The sequence below is a fragment of the Phocoena sinus genome, chromosome 19, assembly GCF_008692025.1.
Source record: "Phocoena sinus isolate mPhoSin1 chromosome 19, mPhoSin1.pri, whole genome shotgun sequence".
Lineage (NCBI taxonomy): Eukaryota > Metazoa > Chordata > Mammalia > Artiodactyla > Phocoenidae > Phocoena > Phocoena sinus.
Genome location: NC_045781.1, coordinates 46,577,970 through 46,598,565, shown reverse-complemented (window position 1 = coordinate 46,598,565; position 20,596 = coordinate 46,577,970). Strand labels below are relative to the sequence as shown.

The 20,596-nt window shown below is 47.2% G+C and overlaps 1 protein-coding gene across 1 annotated transcript in view; it reads left to right on the top strand.

Moving 5' to 3' along the window:
• FA2H (fatty acid 2-hydroxylase) overlaps positions 1 to 20,596 on the top strand; it is a 52,612-nt gene that overhangs the window by 10,286 nt on the left and 21,730 nt on the right. The gene's annotated exons all lie outside the window — the stretch shown is intronic.

Below are 20,596 nucleotides of genomic sequence, written 5' to 3'. Positions count from 1 at the left end.
ACTTTGCATTGGCTGTTCACTGTGTGATCATAAAGGTCATTTTAGAGACTTCCCTGGTGCTGCAGTGGTTAAGAATCCACCTGCCAATGCAGGGGACACGGGATTGATCCCTGCTCTGGGAAGATCCCACGTGCAGCGGAGCAACTAAGCCCGTGTGCCACAACTACTGAGCCCGTGAGCCACAACTACTGCAGCCCACGTGCCTAGAGCCCACGCTCTGCAACAAGAGAAGCCACCGCAATGCGAAGCCTGCACACCACAACAAGAGAAAGTCCGCGTGCAGCAATGAAGACCCAATGCAGCCAAAATTTTAAAACTTTTAAAAAAAGATCATTTTAGTAAGAGTATTTAAGGGCTAAGGATCTCTTTTGATCCTTTAATAAACAAGTCCTCCTCTTTTGAAGGGCCTCACCCTTTGTTGATTGCCTGTATTTTAGTGTTAAACAGCCTGACTTTGCCAGATCCTTATTTGGCAGTGGAACTGTAACTAAAACAGTTTTCTCTCACTTTCATTGACTTCATGAAATTTTTCAAAGTTTTTGCATTGATTTTGAATTTCCACTTTGCAGTCAGTTTGCATTTTGTTATATTGTATACTGTCAGATGGTAGTAACCCCAGCCATCACTTTGTCCCTCCTTTTCTCTATTGTGATAATTACCCATGAACATAGTTCATACAAAAATTTAAATCATTAAAAGTAATACGCAGGGCTTCCCTGGTGGCGCAGTGGTTGAGAGTCCGCCTGCCGATACAGGGGACACGGGTTCGTGCCCCGGTCCGGGAAGATCCCACATGCCGCGGAGCAGCTGGGCCCGTGAGCCATGGCTGCTGAGCCTGCGTGTCCGGAGCCTGTGCTCCGCAACGGGAGAGGCCACAACAGTGAGAGGCCCGCGTACCGCAAAAAAAAAAAAAAAAAAGTAATGTGCAAAAAAAAATATTGAGTGCACCTCCCAACCTAGTCCCTGTGTAAACACTACCAACAATTTCTTATGCGGCCTCAGAGAAACACATATATTATTCTATTTCCCACATAAAGGAGTTGTATGGTACAGGCTGCTTGGCAACTTGCGGCTTTTTTCACCTAATGACATGTTTTGTACTTCCTTACACATCAGCAATAAAAGTTTTCTTCATTCTTTCTTCCAGTCCAAGAGCATGGGATATCTTTCCATTTCTTTGAGTCCTCTTTGATTTCCTTAATTTAATTAATTTATTTATGTTTCAATTGGGTCTTCACTGCTGCGCTCAGGCTTTCTCTAGTTGCGTCGAGTGGGGGCTACTCTTAGTTGAGGTGCACAGGCTTCTCATTGCAGTGGCTTGTCTCGTGGTGGAGCATGGGCTCTAGGTACACGGGGTCAGTAGTTGTGGCTCGCTGCCTCTAGAGTGCAGGCTCAGTAATTGTGGAGCACGGGCTTAGTTGCTCCGTGGCATGTGGGATCTTCCTGAACCAGAATTGAACCCATATCCCCAGCACTGGCAAGCAGATTCTTAACCACTGTACCACCAGGGAAGTCCCTTGATTTCCTTTATTAATGTTTTAGTTCTCAGCATATAAGTCTTTCACCTCCTTGGTCAGGTTTATTCCTAGGTATATTTTGGGGGTGGGGTGATTTTAAAAGTTATTTTTTTTTTACATTCCCTTTCTGATATTTCATTGTTAATGTAGAAAAATGCAACTGATTTCTGAATATTAATCTTGTTTCCTGCTACTTTGCTGAATTCATTTGTTAGATCTAGTAGTTTTCGTGTGGCGTGCTTAGGGTTTTCTATATATAGTATCATGTCATCTGCATATAATGACAGTTTTACCTCTTCTTTTCCAATTTGGATACCTTTTATTTCTTTTTCTTCTCTGATTGCTGTGGTTGGGACTTTCAATACTATGTTAAATAGAAGTGGTGAGAGTGGGCATCCTTGTCTTGTTCCAGATTTTAGTGGGAAGGTTTTCAGCTTTTCACTGTTGAGTATTATATTGGCTGTGGGTTTGTCATAAATGGCTTTTATTATGTTGAGCTATGTTCCCTCTATACTCAATTTGGTGAGAGTTTTTATCATGAATGGATGTTGAATTTTGTCAAATGCTTTCTCTGCATCTATTGAGATGGTCATGTGGTTTTTGACTTTTCTTTTGTTTATGTGGTGTATTACATTGATTGATATGCATATGTTGAACCATCCTTGTGAACTTGGGATGAATCCCACTTGGTCGTGGTGTATGATCTTTTTTATGTGTTGTTGGATTCGGTTTGCTAATATTTTGTTGAGAATTTTTGCATCTATATTCATCAAAGATATTGGTCTGTAATTTCCTTTTTTGGTGATATCTTTTCTGGTTTTGGTATCAGTGTGATGGTGGCTTAAGAGACTGTCTTTGGGAGTGTTCCCTCGTCTTCAATCTTTTGGAAGAGTTTGAGAAGAATCAGTATAAGTTCTTCTTTGTTTGTTTGGTAGAATTCTCCTGTGAAGCTATCTGGTCCTGGACTTTTTTTGTAGGGAGTTTTTTTTATTACAGATTCTATTTCACATCTAGTGATCGGTCTCTTCAAATTATCTATTTCCTCTTGATTCAGTTTTGGTGGGCTGTATGTTTCTAGAAGGTTGTCCATTTCTTCTAGGTTGTCAACATTCTTTCTGATAGCTATCCCTATTGATGTTTTTCCCTATTATATCAATGCTACAAGAAGCATCCTTACATAATCATTTTGCAGACATATGCAAATAAATTTGTAATATAGAGTCCTAGATGTGAAATTTCTAGATCAAAATGATATCCATTTTGTATTTTGATGGATATTGCCAAACTGCCCTCTAAAAAGGTTGTACCAATTAAAACTCCCTCCAAAAGCATACAAGAATGCCTGTTCCTTCACATCCTCACCAATGCTGTGTACTACCAGTATTTTTAATCTTTGCCAATGGGAGAAAAAATTTGCTCCCTGTTCAAATTATACATTTCTAAATTATTTGCACCTTTTTGGTAAACTGCATGTTCAGGTCCTTTGTCCATCTGTACTGGATAGTTGATCTTTTTCTTATTGATTTATATCATTCTTTATATATAAAGAATATTAGCCTATTTTCCATCATACATAATACTACTTGTCTTCCAGCTTTCATTTGTCTTTTGGCTTGTTTAATTTTTTTCTTTTCTCCATTTAAACCTTTCAGTTTTCCATGTAGTAAAAGCTGTCATCTTATCATTCTTAGAAAGACCACCTCTACTTTATGATTTTATATATAAAAGCATACAAAAAATATTTTGTATCCTTCTCACAGTTTTTATCCTTAATGATTCTGTTGTTGTTTGTTTGTTTTTGCTTAAATGTTTTATCTACCTGGATTTTTTTTTTTTTTGGTGTAAAGAACAAAATAGAGATTATTTTAGGTTTATATTTTTCCAAGTGACCAACTGGTTATCCCAGTAGATTTATGGAATAAGCTATCTTTTCTCACTGATTTAAAACAAAAACCTTTATCACACATCAAACATTCACAGTTATATTTTGGTCTATTCTTGGACTCTATGCTATACTAATGAAATCACTCATTTTCTTATTAGGTTTTAGCCATTCAGATTTTTTTTCCCCTTTCCTCCTTCTGTTAGATTCCATCCTGCTCCCACCTGCTCCACTAGAGAAAGCAAAGGGCGGGATAAGAGCTGAGCATCAATTCTGGACCATGTTGCCAGCCTTGGGGAAATACAGTCAAGTCTGACTTTCAGGGGCTGTGGCTGCCCAGCACGCCCTGACCCCGATGTCGTGTGGCTGGAGCAGGGAGGAAGTGGCTCAGGGAAGCTCAGACAGGCTGCTGCCGCAGTCCGAAAGCCCATGGGAAGGGGGGGTGCACAGTGGGTGTGCAGTGGTTGTGGAATGGTAGTGATTTCAGCAGGGAATGCAAGGATGAGGAGTGGTGTGGAGGGAATGTCTGGAGGCAGCCTTGCTGCTGGAACTCAGCATGGGGGCGGGTCCTGTGTACCTTTCCTGCTTTGTGTCCACAGCTTGTAGTTGGAGGAGGGGCCTACAGGTCAAGTTCTATGTGTGTATGAACAGGGGAGGCTAGGAGAGCCAGGAGGAGCCCTATCAGGGAAACTGGCACCTCTCTTGTAAAGCGCTGTAAATCTAAAACTTCTTGTCCCTCTGGTCAAGGGAACTGAATACTTATCCCTCTCTACCTTCCTTTCATCAAAATCAAATGAGGCCTTACTAAAAATAGATTCCTGGGACTTTCTGGGGCGGTGGAAATGTCCTACATCTTGATGTGGGCATTGGCTGCAAGGAGGCATATAATTGTCAAAACATATCAAACAATACACTTAAGATTGGTAATTTTTCACTATATGAAGTTTATACCTAATTTTTTTAAAGGAGGCAAATAAATTTAACACATATTTAGTGATTGCTTCTAGAGATATGACCTCATGATTGCAAGCGTTAGATGTTGGTATACACCAGCCTTTAAAAATTGCTTTTTTTTTTTTTTTCCAATCATTTTACCATTGAGTAGTATTGTCTGAAGGTCTATCAACTAGAGGTTAGAAATCTTAGCTCAATTAAAAGCATGAAAACTCTGACAGGTTAAAAGGGTTGCCTCTGGTCATTCAGATCTTAATGTCAATCACGTAAATTAGGCTTTTTTCCTGCTAGAACTGGGCAGAATTGGAGCACACTGAGGGAATGCTGGTTTGGATTTTGTGGTGAGGAGATGGCTTTGGAGAAAGGCTCCGGGAAGCAGGGAGGTCCCAGTGTGGTGTTGTTTGGATAATAGGAGCATACTGTGATGTAGGGACGGGGTTTCCAGGAGCCTTGGGGGGAGGGCAGTGAGACTAGCTGGTAGGGAGGTGCAAGGATCAACATTTTACTTAGGACTGTCCACAGGTGACACAACATAGTGAGGCACTTCTTTGTCCTCTGATCTTCCTCCTCTTTCAGACATATACAGAATACTACAGAAGTGGAATCACACAGTGTATACAGGCAGACCTTGTTTTATTGCACTTCACTTTGTTGCACTTCGCAGATTCTGCATTTTTTTTTTTAATTGAAGGTTTGTGGCAACCCTGTGTCAAGCAAGTCTATTGGTGCCGTTTTTCCAACAGAATTTGCTCACTTTGTGTCTCCGTGTCACATTCTGGTAATTCTTACAATATTTCAAACACTCTTACAGCAAAAAGGTAATAACTCACTGTAGACTCAGGTGATGGCTAGCATTTTTTAGCAATAACGTATTTTTTAATTAAGGTATGTACCAAAAGTGCTTTTAAAAAGAAAGAGTAGAATGTGAATGGTAGGATCTAGGTAGTAGGGATACAGGTGTTCACAGTGAGATTCTTTCACCTTGGCTGCATGTTTAAATTATTTCATAATAAAAAGTTGGAAAAATACTGGGTAGTTACATCATGGACATCACTCCCAAATATGTTCTTAAAGGATGAGTGGGAAAATAAAACAAGGTAACAGCACATGAATGGTTACGTGTAACAAGGCGTCACATTTCTAATGAAATTGTATTAGTTTCCTAGAGCAGCTGTAACAAAATACCACAAAGTGGGCACTTAAAATAACAGGAATTTATTCTCACCATTCTAGATGCTAGAAGTCTGAAATCAAGGAGTTGGCAAAGTTGGTTCCTTCTGGAGGCTCTAAGGGAAAATCTGTTCCTTGCCTCTTTCCTAGCTTCTGGTGGAGCTGGCAATGCTTGGTGTTCCTTGGCTTGTGGATACATCACTCCAGTCTCTGCAACCATCTGCACAAAAGCATTCTTCCCTGTGTCTCTGCATCTGTGTCTCCAAATTTCCCCTCTTCTTACTAGGACACCAGTCATATTGGATTCAGAGCCCACCCTAACTCAGTATGACCTCATGATAACATGATCAGTGCAAAGACACTATGTCCAAATAAAGTCACATTCACAAGGTTCTGGGTAGACATGAATTTGGCAGGGGTGGGGTGCAGAGAGATACTATTCCTCCCAATACAGATATCGTTAAACAACTTCTGCCGCTCAGATAACCTAGAAGAAAGTGAATGTGACAGGCACTGGAGAACTGCGTTGTATTTCAGAAAAATGGCTCTAGTAGCAACAGAGATTCTAATACTTTAAGACTTGTGTGAAAAGTTTGATGTTTCACTGGGGGTGAAAAAATAGACATAAAACTAAATTAGAGAATTAATTGCCATAAGGAGATATATATATATATATATATATATATATATATATATATATATCATATTCTTGGGCCATTCCCCAAATCTACAAAATCAGAATCTCTGAAGGCAAGACCCCAGAAATCTGTACTTTTAACAAGCTCTCTGTGTGCCTTAGAAACAACATAAAGTTTGCAACCCACTGTCCTAGAAGGCTAAGGGCAGAGGGAAAATGGAGATAGAAAAGCTGGAGTCGCTGAAAGTGGCTCAGTGGGTAGATCTCTTGGAATTACTGAAGAATCAGCGTCCCCAAGCTCCCAGAGTGGAGCTTAGTGCAGAGCAGTTGTGTGGCGGGCGCTGAATTAGCAGCCCATCCTATTCCCCTCCAGGAGAGAGGAGGCGCCGGGGATCTGCAGCTCTGGGTCTAGCTCTGGGTCTTACTGGCTACGTGACATCGCATGAGTCACTATACCTCTCTTGGCCTTGATTTCCTTATTCCTTGCATCACTACAGGATTTTCTGCGGCTTCAGTGACATCATGTGAGCTCTGTAAGACAGAGCATGTAGATTAAACTGAGATAGATGATTACGAGCCCCTTTAGCCCCAGCTTCTGCTAAGAAAAGGCAGGTTCCTGTTAGGTGGTGAGGGATGGATGCTTTTAAGATCTGAGTTGCTATGTGCTCAGACTCTCTTGGGTGAGGCCACTTACCCCCTGGAGGAGCTGGAGAGTGGTGACATTCAGTCTCTCAGAGTTACCCCTCCCCCCAGCTAGGGCGTGTGGGGTCTGCACCAACCTGCTGTCCTTGTGTCTTCACCTGGACAAGTACGATGTTGGACTGGGGACACGCGCCCTGGTCAGGGACAGTTGGTCTCTGAAACAGAGGCTGGCAACTGTCCCAGTGGTCCCAGGGGCTTGCAGGGCTGCCTCTTTCTCCCCACCATTCCTTCCTCTATTCACCTGCAAACATAGTGGATATAGTCTCATCATGCCCAGACCAAGCTCGATGCTGGGGATAAAAAGACAACTATTCACTGCCCTCATGGGGGGTACCTACCAGTAGACAGAGGGAGATAGATAGGACAATCACAGGTGGTGGCAAGAGCTGTAACAGAATATATTTTAGATAGATAGACAGACAGACAGAAAATGTATTTTAGATCAGGGGGCTGTGACAGAGTGACAGCTGCAGCTTCTGATGGGGATGGTCAGGGAAGGCTTCTCTGGGGAACTGATATATGATGGATGAAAAGGAGCTGTCATAAGAACTGGGTGAAAAAGCATTCTAGGCAGAGGAACAGCAAGCACTAAGGTCCTGGGGTCTGGCAGGATTGGTAACATCAGGCATGCAAAAGGCGGCTCTGCTGTTGCTGGAGTGCTGTGGGCGACGGGGAGTGGGTGTGGGCTGGAGCGGGGAGTCAGCAGGAGCCCTACCTCAGCGGGGCTCACAGGTCATTGTAGGGGGCTTAGATTTTACTCTGAGAACAAGGGGCTGGAGGACTTGAAACGGAACACTGACAAAGTTGGTCTATAGTTTATTAGATCATTCTGGCTGCCATGTGAATGGTAGCTTGAAGGGAGGCAAGAGCGGAAACAGGGAGCTTCCCTGGTGGCACAGTGGGTAAGAATCCGCCTGCCAAGGCAGGGGACACGGGTTCAAGCCCTGGTCCAGGAAGATCTCACATGCCACGGAGCAACTAAGCCCATGCGCCACAACTACTAAGCCTGCGTGCCACAACTACTGAGGCCACATGCCACAACTGCTGAGGCCCACGCACCTAGAGCCTGTGCTCCACAACAACAGAGGCCACCGCGATGAGAGGCCCACACACCACAGTGGAGAGTAGCCCCCGCTTGCCACAGCTAGGGAGAGCCCACGTGCAGCAACAAAGACCCAACACCGCCAAAACTTAATTAATTAACTAATTAATTAATTTAAAAAGAGTGGAAACAGGAAGAGAGCTAAGAGACCATCCCTGTTGTCCAGATGACAAAAAGAGGTGGCCTGGACTGGGAGGCCATTGGGACAGAAAGAAGTAGATAGAAATTGGAAATGTCTTGCTAAGGGATTAAACATTGGGAGTGAGGGAAGAGAGGAGTTGAAAGTGACATCAAGGTTTTGACCTGAGCAATTAGATGGTTTGATTTGTGGAATGATGAATACTGGGTTGGGGGTCCATGGTTTGGGATGGGGCAATTAAAGTTCACTAGGACCCTATTAGGTTTGAGATGCCCAGGAAACACCCAGGTAGAGATTTCAAATAGTAGCTGAATATATGAGCCCAGAGATCTGGTGTCCAATATGGTAGCCACGAGGCACATGTGACAATTTAATTTTAAATTAAATAAATAAAAATTCAGTTCCTCAGTCACACTGGCTAGATTTCAAGCACTCAGTAGACATATGTGGCTAGTGACTACTATATTGGACAGGACAGATCTAGAACATTTCCATCATTGCAGAAAGTTCTCTTGGGCAAAAAAGCATTGGTCTGAGCTATGGCCCAGAGTCACAAGGCATTTCTCTCTAGGATAGTGGCACCCTAATCTGGACACCAGAAAGCTGGTGTCCCTGCATCCTTCTCAAATGGCTCCTTCTTGCTCTCTCTCTACATGATCACACCATATCGTGTATTCAGTGATGTCCCTGACATGTGGCCATGTCAGAGAGGCACTGGCCACCCAGAAGGACAGGTTGCCTTGAGGCTGATCAAGGACGTCATCCCCTGGGGCTGAGCATCATTAGAGTGATGAGTATAAACACCTGAGCATAAAGCGTGGTGTGTAGGCTATTACTCATGAGGAGGTACCAGTTCCAGGGCTCACTGTGTAGACTTGGCTAGTTTGAGAAATGTGCAGTGGATTTGGAAGTTGTCAGGATAAATGAGGGTGGAAAAGAAGACAGGTTTAGAGTTCAACAGTCTTATGTTCTTGAACTCACTGTGTCACTGGAGGGAAGCCAGTCAACCTCTTGAACGTCAACATCCTCAGCTACAAATGGGAGAAGATTCCATGCCTGAGCAAGGGAGAGGGGGCAATTGCTTGAATAAGTAGAAAGAAGTAGTGGGTATAAGACAGGTTGTTTTTTGTTGTTGTTTTTATTGTTTTGTTTACACAACAGGTCAGTGGCTTTTATTGTTTCTGGCAATATAATCATTTGCCCTTTTGTAAACAAAGGCAACAACGGTATTTTTCTTTCTTAAGTTATTAGATTACAAAAGGCACATTTAGGAATCTTGTCTCTGGAATAGAGATATATGAGGTTATTTGTAAATCAATGGTCTTGTTTCTCCTTTAATAAAACAGCAAAATAGTATTTTGAGATTAATCCTTACAGACGGAGTGTTACATCTGAAATTGGTTGTTTTATAGAAGTTGGGTCAGTCAGGAGATAATATATTTTAGATGGCTTAAGTGTGTCTTCCCTGTGGATAGCACATTCTGTAAGCCCACCTGAGGTGCCTTGAGGTCTAAGACTTGAGAGAGCACAGTCTAGAGATGTCCCGTGGAATCTGCAAAAGGCTAAACCTTGAGGAGTTTATTTGCTGCAGTTGCTAAGGTTGCTCATCAGAGTTGAAGCTCTGGTCCCACCCATCCTACCACTGCAGACGAGGCAGGGTTTTGTAAGGCAGGACCAAGGAAGTGAGCCTCAGAGAGCTCCCCTGGTCCCCCGTGACCATGCCCAGGTCAACCTCCCCAGCACAGGCTCCCAGATGGAGTTTTCCCCTCGGGCTGTTCCAAATCCCCGAGTTCGGCTTTCATTGGGAAAAAACTGTGTCCACTTGACTCTTGGTGACTTCCTGGAAATGGTGCCCTCGTCTAAGGTTAGAGGCTAGAGCAGAAGAGATCTGCCTGGATACAGATGTTCCGTGGCAGGATGTGGTAGAGGATCAAGTTAGTAGCCTGAAAACTTGTGGGGTGCTATGGCGAGTTGTAAGTGGTAATTTACTAGTTTCAATCCACTGGCCCCCTTTTCTGATGTCTTGGAATGCCCACCTATGCTGGCTCCTGCTTCTGGTGACAAGGTTTCTGGTGATGTCATCCAAGGGGGCTCATTTCACGAGTAAGAACAATGCTGGGTCCACAGCAAACTGGCATCAAGGACCCAGGAGGCTGGGAATGTCTTGTCCACATCTCCACGTCTTCTGAGAGAGAGGTGTGGGGCACACCTCAGGTACAAGTTTCCTATTCCTACTCATTTTCTCTTTTCCTTGCATCTTCCTACCATGAATACAGGGAGAGTGGCTGGCAGAGCTAGCTGCCTTGCAGTGACTGGGCGAGTGGGATGTGGGTGTGCTTTGGGAGTTCTGTGGCTTGTCATTTGCTAGGCATGGATTTTGTTTTGGTTTGGGTTTTGTGCACATCAGGGGTTTATTTTAAATGTTTTAAGGCTTGGATAGGCCACAGGACTTGGCTGGTCCTGGCTTCTGATTTGGACCTCATCACACAGCAGCTTATTGGAGACAGAAGCAAGCAGGTCCTGCCGCCTTCATTTTCGCCCCATGTTTCTGGCTGCAGAAAACAACCAGCTCCAGGGAGGCTGCTCCCTGGGGGGCCCGGGGGTGGGCTTGTTAACACTGGCTTCTCCCCAAGGAAGCCTCTTGGTGCGGTTACGGTCCTCCTCCTTCCGGGACCTCCCTGGGCCATGTGCAACCCAGGTATCCTGAGACACGTGGGCCTCTGGGCCTCCGTGGGAGGGGAGCAGCTGGACACAGGGCCTGGGGCACCCTCTCATTTCAGAAGAAGGGTTTTCAGGCCGAACCCAGGCCATGGGATAAAAGGCCATCTGTCTGTCCCTCGGTGCCCAGCCCTGGCTTTCCCAAACAACATTCCTTTATGCCGGCTCCCCCGCCTCCTGCAGCCCCCGCCCCGCTGCACACAGCCTCCTTTCACTGCCTCTGCGGTCGGCTTGTTTGTTTGCCATGCAGAGGGCAGGCTTTTTGTTGTTCTCTTTTCTCTCCTCCTCATGCACCATCCAGGCACACCCTCTCTGGGGACGGTCTGGGGCACTAGAGAGGGGCTTGGGGGCTCAAGGCAGGGGCTTGGAGCATCCCAGTGAGTCCTCCCAGAGGGGATAGAAGAGGACACGGGAAGGGCCTCGGCGGGGACAGCCCTGGAAGTGGATTCCTGGCTGGATCTCCCAGCAACTGTTTGCGAGTCCTTGAATCAGTGACTTGGTCCCTCTCTGCCTCCGTTTCCCTCATCCAGGGAACACGTCCTCAGGGAGAATTGTGTTGATCCCGATGAGATGTTGGCCACATGTGCAGGTGGTAATGGCACTCACCGTGGAGGTGGTGCAGCTGTCCCAGAAGCCTTGTGGCCGGGTGAGGGGTGGGGATCACCAAGTAGGCCAAGGTTTGTGCTAAAGGGGGTCGCCGTGCACCAGACCTCCCCCCACCCCAGTTCAGCCTGCCTCCCCAGCACAGTGCTTCCAGGTGCTGGGGAGTGACTTCCCAGGCCCCGAAGAAGGGGAGCAAGGCCACCCCTGGCTGCTAGACAGGGAACGGTGGGCTGGGGAGGTGGGTATAGTAAATCCCCTACATACGAACGAGTTCCGTTCCAAGTGCACGTTCGTAAGTCCAATTTGTTCATGAGTCCAACAAAGTTAGGTAGGTACCCAACTAACACAATTGGCTATATAGTACTGTACTGTAAAAGGTTTATAATACTTTTCAAACAGATAATACATGAAAAACAAACACAAAAAATAAAGACAACATTTCTAATCTTACAGTCCAGTACCTTGAAAAGTACAGTAGTCCAGTACAACAGCTGGCATCCAGGGGCTGGCATCGAGGGAACAGGCAAGAAGAGTTACTGACTACAGGAGGGAGAGGAGGTGGGAGATGGTAGAGCTGAAGGATCGCCAGCAACAGGAGATGGAGGGCAAGCTGCAATTTCACTCACGCCTAATGTTGACGGAACACACGTTTGCATCTTTGAAAGTTCTCAACTTGAAGGTTCGTATGTAGGGGACTTGATGTACTCGAATGCCTACCCCTCCCAGCGCCGTCTGTGTGGGCTGCCACCAAGGGCCTGGCAGGAAGGCTGTGCTGATTGTAAGACCCTGGTTTCTGCCACCTCCTCAGATCTTGTCTCCACATCTCCTTGGACGCCTCCATCATTTGTTCTCATTCCTGGTTGGATTCCTTCTCCTTCTGTGGCCCTGAGGCAAACCCAGGAGAAACTAGTTCAGCTTGGATTCGTTTGCTATCGCTGACATAACCAAGTCCCACACCCTGGGTGGCTTAGGCAACAGAAATTTACGTGTCCCAGTTCTGAAGGCTAGGTGTTCTGAAGTTCTGAAGGAGACTGAGGTGTGGCAGGCTTGGTTCCTAGTGAGAGCTGTGGGAGAGACTCTGTCCCAGGCCTCTCCCTAGCTCCTGGTACTTTGTTGGTAATCTTTGGCAGTTTGGCGCTTGCAGATGCTTCACCCTGATCTCTGCCTCCCTCTTCACACGGTGTCCTCAGTGTGTGTGTCTGTTTCCAAATTTCACCTCTTTATAGGGGCACCAGCCATATTGGATTAGGGCCCACCCTAATCACTTCACTTTAACTAATCACACCTGCAGTGACCCTAGTTCCAAATAAGGTCATGTTCTGATGGACTTGGGGTTAGGACATCAACATAGGAATTTAGAGGTGGGGTGGGCATGCAGAGGATCGAATGAACCCTCCCTGGAGGGAACATCCTTGGTGCACAGCTGCATCTCTGCTGCGATTCCCTCACCCTCACGGATTTGTCTCCCTTCCAGACACCATGAGGGGGAAGAGTGCCGGTAAAACTCCTCATCCACCACCCACTTCTGCTTCCAGACACCCTGCCTCCTCTTGGCTGGCCTAGAGGGAGAAAGAGGCCCCGGTTGCCCTTCGTTGAGCCTTGCTGGGGTTCTGGTCCTCTCAGTGCTGCCCGCCTGTCACCAACCCACTCAGGGCATTGGTACAGCTGGGTGGGTGCACGTGGGCTCCCCGTGGATTCCCCGTTGTGGGAACAGGAGGACAAAACCCTTGCTCTTGCCCGTCCACACCCATCCTTCTCTGAGGCTGTCCCGGGGGCAGGAGGGCTGCAGCTTACCCAGGCTTTTCAAACTGGCGGGCTAAGGGCTGTGTTTGTATTCAGGCAGATTGGTTTGGCCCACATCGTGTGTTTGTTTTAAACATGCATCAGATTTTGAAATCTGGAGATTTCACAGAGAAATCTAGTTTTCCAGTTTTTCTTAGAAGTTGGAAGGTCTGACAACACTGGGCCCCATCCTCACCTGACCTGAACCTCAGTCGGGGCTGCCCCCTTTCAACGGGGTGTGACCCCCTCCAGTTTGCTGCAGGCCCCTCCATTCCCCACAGCCTCCCCCATGCCAAGACCCCACGACAATGACCACAGATTACTGCACGTGTTGCATTTCTTTTTTTCTCTGTACTGCTGTCTCTAGCAAAAGGGCTCCTCATGTTTTTGCTTGTCTTTTGTTTCTTGGTGCCTCGTGTTTTAAGAAAAAGGAGAGTGAGCATCTTTCCTCATAGAAGTAAAGAATATTCCTATGTATTTAGCCAAAAATAAATAAATAAAAATAAAATAAAATAAAAAAGTTCGCAGAGACTTCCCTGGTGGTTCAGTGGTTAAGAATCCACCTGCCAATGCAGGGGACACGGGTTCAATCCTTGGTCCGGGAAGATCCCACATGCCGCAGAGCAACTAAGCCTGTGAGCCACAACTACTGAGCCTGTGAACCACAACTCCTGAAGCCTGTGCACCTAGAGCCTGTGCTCCACAACAAGAGAAGCCACCACAATGAGAAGCCCGCGCACCACAACAGAGAGTAGCTCCCTCTCGCCACAACTAGAGAAAGCCCATGCGCAGCAACGAAGACCCAACACAGCCAAAAATAAATAAATAAAAAAATTTTAAAAAGTTAATTAAAACAAACAAAAAAGAATATTCCTATGTGTTTAGTCCGCAAACGAAATGAGTCTGTATTATGAGCCACACTCTGCCTGCTTCATTCATTGAAGGCACCTGCCCACCTTCTGAGGACAGAGTAAGAACTCGGGGTGCCTTTGCCAGAGAGAAGCACTTCTTGTTCCAAGAGGAAGATCCTCAGGTCACAAAGCAAGTTGATGAGGGAGGCTGGTCTAGAACTTTGTCTCTTCATTAAAGCTGAATCTGCAGGGTCTGGAATAGATGGTCGGACCCGGATTCTTCCCCTGAGGGCTGCCTCCCTGAGAGACAGGCATGTTGGGGGAACTGGCTGGAACCTCAGCAAGCTGGCAGGGGACAACTCCTGGGTCCTCTGTGAGTTCAGGTACGAGGGCATTGAACTCAGCGTGAGAGAGGAGGCGGCGGCCGAGGGAGCCCAGGAGAGGGGGTGGTGGTGTCAGCAGGACCATCTCCATGAGACAAGAGCAGTGGCTTGGGCTGACCTGAGAGGACATCATGATTCATTAGCGGCCGGGAACTGACACCGTACTGGGAGAAAATAGGGCTGGTGCTGCTGTTTCATTGGCTCCTTTCCTTGCAGCCTTGGACTGTGGCTGGGAGGATCTAAGGAGATCAAAATGCCCTCCTCACCTCCTCCCCCATATTGCCCAGCATGTCCAGTGGTTCCCAGCTCAGGGTGGGCAGTGCCTGCCTACCTAGTCTCCTTAGCAGGGCACATTGACCTTCTCCCCTCAAGTAGGCATCCTGCCTGCCTGGGCCCCCAGACCCTAAACAGGCCACCATCTACTCAAATATACCATTCAGCACGTATTCAGGTGCTGACCCCGTGCCAGCTGCCAGGAGCAGAGCAGTGAGCAAAGCATCAGGGTCTCTACCCTCATGGAGGTTGCATTCTGGCTTGGGAGGCAATCACAGGGAAATGCATAGGAAAGCAAGATGCTTTCAGCCCCTGAACTATCGATACTTTGCTAGGCTCACCAGCTTCTCCCAAACAGCTTTGGGCCTGACCATAAATGTGCTTCTAGCCAGGTCTCCTGCCTGCCTTCCCAGGATGGAAAGGTCAGCAGGGCTCAAGAGGAGGGGTGGGTCTTCAGCTCCATTCTTGCTCCCCTGGGACAATCTTGTGTCCCTCAGGTAGACCCTCTAGGAAAGCTGTCATCTGACACAGGTGGGTTGGACGCCGCATGTCAAGCCACATCCATCAACACTTGGGCTGATTATTCTTGTGAAAGCCATTGTGAGTCTGACTACAGAATTACTCACTTCCCTTCCCCAAAGTCTGTAGCTAATGCAATCTGAAGGCAGGACCCAGAACAATTTCCAAAACCTGGAAAAGAGTACATGTATTCTTCACTTGCCGCTGCTTTTTGGTTTTCAAAGGTTTTTGGTTTTCAGGCTTGCTTCCAGGATCAGGAGAGTCTTTTAAATAATGCATTGTGGAAGTTTCCAAGAAACTCTTTTTAAAAAATCTTTTAGAGTCTGAGTTGTACCCTAGTCCCTAGGAATGACATTTACATACTTCTGATTCATAGATGGTGTTTGCCCATGGAATTCAAGGGTGAGCCCGGCTCAACCATAAAATAAACACGAGGCAGGGAAGTCTGGAAACCATGGCTCAGATCAGTGTGTGTGGTGTGGCGGCTCCCAGCAGGACTCGCTTCCTGGAACACCCGCCCTCTGTCCTGGTTCGGATGGGAGCAGCCCCCGAGTGGGAATGGGAGACCTGTTGAAAACTCACAACTAGACCCTAGAAAAAGAGTCAATAAAAGACGCACTAGAGGACACTTCCTTGTACCTGAGGGCATTTCTGCTCCTGGCAGCACCCATGTGCTGCTTGCTCCGGTTCTCCTTGAAATCTCCTCCCGTATTGGAGCTGTGTACAATCTTGTGGTTAATAAACCTGGGCTCCTGCCATGGAGGGCTGTGGTCCTGTTGAGGCCACCCAGAAAGCACCTTGGTTCTATTATCAGTCTGCGATCTATTGGCCAAAAGCCTATCACCCACGACATGACTGCCTGGTGGTTCCAGGACCCTCAAGTTGTGATTAGCTGGGGTGGCAGGAGGACAGGAGGAAACAGCCCCGTCCGTCTTCCTCTCCTTTCCCCACCCTCATGGCAGCGCACGGCCCGTGCCAGCCTTCAGACAGGTGCTGGTGCAGGATTCAAGGGCAGCATCTTGGGAGAGTCCCTGACTGCTTAGGGCTGGGGAAGCAAGCTGGTGAGCCTGGTGCTGGGCAGGAGCCGCTCCCCTTCCTCCTGGCTCTCAGGAAAGAGGCAGAGAGCCACGGGGATCCTCCCTCCATTTCCCTCATTCCACCCGGAATATTTCCAGCTGAATGACAACAACAACAAAAAACCCTTGAAAGTTCTGTTTTCATTTTCAGCCAACCATCTCTCTGTGAAAACTGGATTTTTAGTAATTTGTTAAGAAAACCTGGAACTGGAACAAAGAGAGCATTTGACCTACTTCCTGTTACACAGAGACTAGAGACCCACACCGACCACCATGTACCAAGAAAACCAATGAATGTACAATTATGCTCACAAAACAAAATTTTAGGTTGTAATTTCTTCTGCATTATAAATATTTTTAAATGGAACCTTTTTTTTTTTTAATCCCCCATGTAAATTTTGCAATGCCCTTCCTTGGAAGAAACTGCCTTTTATTCTGCAAGCATGTGTTTCCTACCTATTTCTTTCATTTATGAAATGCTGCTGCTAATTTAAAAAAATTTTTTAATATATGTTTTTTCATGTATTTATTTTAATTTACTCTTTTTTTTTGCTGCATTGGGTCTTTGTTGCTGCGCACGGGCTTTCTCTAGTTGAGGCGAGCAGGGGCTACCCCTTCATTGTGGTGCGTGGGCTTCTCATTGCGGTGGCTTCTCTTATTGCAGTTGCGAGACACGGGCTACAGGCGCGCGGGCTTCAGCAGTTGTGGCGCGTGGGCATCAGTAGCTGTGGCTCACGGGCTCTAGAGCACAGGCTCGGTAGTTGTGTGCACGGGTTTAGTTGCTCTGTGGCACGTGGGATCTCCCCAGACCAGGGCCTCAAAACCTGTGTCCACTGCATTGGCAGGCGGATTCCCAACCACTGCGCCACCAAGGAAGCCCCTTTTTTAATATTTTTATTTGGCAAAATAAGATGCTGGTAATTTCATGTCAGACTACGTACTTTCAGTTTCTGCTCATGCCTATCCTGTGGACTACCCTTGGCCAAAGGGCACTGAGAATATATGGCCCAGATTATTGGACTTTGATCCTTGTGTCTGGGCACCACCCCACCCAGCCCGAGTGGCATTCTAAGATGGTGTGTTCAGTGTCCTGGGCGACCTCTCTCTTCCAAGCAGATGTGCTCACCCCCCATTCTTTATATATTTCCAAGGAGCATGAGCTGGCAGAGTTTTCAGGGCTCCACCCTGAACAACACAGTCAGGATCCCCTGAGGTTCCTGCCACATCTCAGGGGTCTGGAGTGTCAGGGGATCATGGCTATGTTGCAAAGAGCCAACACTGAAACATGATCCACTCGAGAAGTATGAGTGGAGATATAATATTTTCAAGAGCCCACCCTAGGTAACTTGAAGAGAGGAAACAGTAGTTTCCTGGCCTGTTAGAATCTATTGTTTGTCCACCATTGGACAAACAAGATCATGGGCCGAACATGCAAAAAACAATAAGAGGAAGGAAATTGTAAATACCAACTGAGGCAGTGGACACATGGAAAGTGTGACTTTTTTTTAAGTTGGAAAATGAAGAGCTCATTTCTAGCTAGAATGGTTAGGGAAGAAGTACATGGTTGTCAAGAGAATATTCTGGAGCCCAGCTGCGGCTCTACCCCTCATTAGCTGTGGGGCTCCTTCATGCCTCGGCCTTCTCATCCATCAAGTGGGAATAATAACCATGCCTGCTTCATACGGTTGTTATGTGCAGATGAAAGGGCCGGGCACATGGTAGGCCTTCGTGAATATTAACCGTTGTCATCATGCTAGATAGGATGACATATGAGAAGAAAAAACGCGAGGCATGTTTAGAAAATGGCAAGTCGTCCCTACCGGTGAGAGGGAAAAATTAGGCTTAATTCCAAGGCGTGACAGGAGAAGAGCTTGGGAAATACAGGGGAAAGACGTTAAATACAAGGAAGTCAAGGATAAGCCGACCTACAGAGGTGGATAGTGTGTTCCCTCTTAGGAAAGTGGTCAGAGGGTCAGACTATAATGTCAGCTGTTGGAAACGTACTCCCGGAGCAAGGAGCAGGACCAGTGTTAAGAGAGACGTTGCAGAGTCTTCCGAGCTGATGTGTGATTGGCACGTTGCAGATGTTCAAACACCTATGTCTGTGGATGAGTGGGTGACAGCAGTGGGTGTGGATCAGATCCTTGTAGGAGGGAGGAATTAAGGGAAGAGGCAGGGGGACCATAGTGATACTTCACTGAGACCACCAGCCCCTGAAGAGGAGGCGGATGTGGAACCAGGGCTTCCGTCCCCACAAACTCCCCTCGATGATCCCATTTCTTAGGGTTTCTTTGGTTTCCACCGCCTTCTGCCCTCGTGTCCATCACTACTCCGGGCATCCCAGCCTTCATCACAGTGGGTCTGCAGGTCCAGCTCACCTCCTGGGCCACACAAGCTCTCCACACCACACCAGCAGCAGCAGTCCATGAAAAAAGCTTCAGGTGGCTATAAGCTAAGTGAACGAGCCACATAAAATGGAGGTCAAAGTGCCAGTGGGAGCTCAGTTCCCATGGCCTGAAATAGGATGTTCCATGTGAGGGAGGCATGAGCCCTGCTGGGTTCTGGCCTTGTCCCATCACACCCACCTTGGAAGAGGAGCCGGAACCAATCATTATGCTTAGAGACCCTGTTATGTCCTAAGAGGGTCTTGTGGAAAAGCAGATGGCAGTGGTCCTCATGTATGTAGAAGCTGCCAGGCGAAAAAGAGCCTGTACAGTCCTAGAGGGGAAGAGCCAGGAGTGGCCCCTGGAAACTGAGGCAGCCAGCTGAGCAGAAGGGAGACTTTCCTAAGGACTCGAGCTCTCAGAAAACAGCCCAGCCTTAAGTGACCAGAAGCACAGGCTGGATAGATGAGGGCTCTGTGCCCAGTGCTGAAGAGTGATGACCATTTCTTCTGCTTCCAGTTGTTGCTTAGATGCACGTGCCCCAAACAGATCTGTGTCTGCCACTCAGGGATGTCTGAAAAGTGTAGCGCAGACAAAAACATCAAATGCTAATTCGAGTGATAACCCCTTCCCTGCTTGGGATGGGTAGACACCAAGACAAGCCTTCTGTGGAGAGAGATGCATGGAGTTGTGGTGAATGAGAGGGGTTGGAGGTGCAGAGAAGGATTAGATCACCCTACTTAAGAAAGGACTTGGGGTGAACAGGAGAAAAGAACTACCCAGGAGGGAGGGAGAACCAATAGGTCCATGATTGGAGGCGCTCGGAGGTATTTTAAGGGTAGAACAGAATTAGAAGGGACAAGATTCTTATATGACATTTATTTTTGATACTTAGGGAGTTTCCTTGTATGAAATACTATAAAATCTACTCCATCCTCAAGAGGTCATCAGAGATGCTTTTGAGAAGAATTCAGGTATTAGCATGGTGACAAAGACTAAAAATACTGAGATACCCAGACCAAGACAGGACCATGAAAGCCCGCTTTTACTTGGGTTACATATGGGTTTTCCCAGGAACTGACAGCGTCACTGTCACCATCAAGTTCTCTTCATTCATTTGGAAGCAAAAAATGTAAGAATCGTAGCAACAGAAACCCCGACTGGCTGCTCAAACACTCTTCTTGGGTTCTTGCCAATATCCAGGTTCCAAGGGCCCCTTCTCCATGGCCACCACAGCTTCCTTTAGTCACAGGGACTCAGAGGACACCCCCCACCATTGGTAAGCGCTCTCCCTACCTTCCTGGAGGGAAGCCTGCATTTTACCTACGTGCCAGCCTGCCCTCTCCGGCCTCACCCCACGTGACGTCAGGGCCAGCTGGAGCCACGTGATTTTCCCAGTACATTCCATTTCCTTCTGCCTTTGCCTCTTTGCTCCTTCCATTTGACCTTGAGCCCATCTGGGTTCTCCTCTGCCAGTCCCGCCCCACGTGTGGCCACTGACCCACACCTGGGAGTTCCTGGAGGACGGCTCCCTCACGCTCTGCTTCCCTTTCTTTCTTGTGGGCATGTGGACCTAGCTGCCCAGCCTGTGGCCCCCAAGCTCTGTAGAATTACCAGGAAGAGAGGCAGGTGATGTAGTCATTGGGCGTGACCCAGTGAGCCTGCCAGGTCCCCTGGGTGCCACCCTGTGACTCTTTACCTGACACCTGTCAGGGGTCTGGGGAAAGGGTGGCAGGGATCTCCTGGGCCGGGGCATTCCCACTCACTGCTCTCATTTCCCTCCAGTCTCTCTGCCAGCTTCTATCCTCCCCCAGATCTTTTGCCTCTTGTTTTTATGGGTATTCTTTTCTTTTTCAGAGAGAAGAAAAGTGCAAGAGAATAAGACCACCCACATCAGTGTCTAC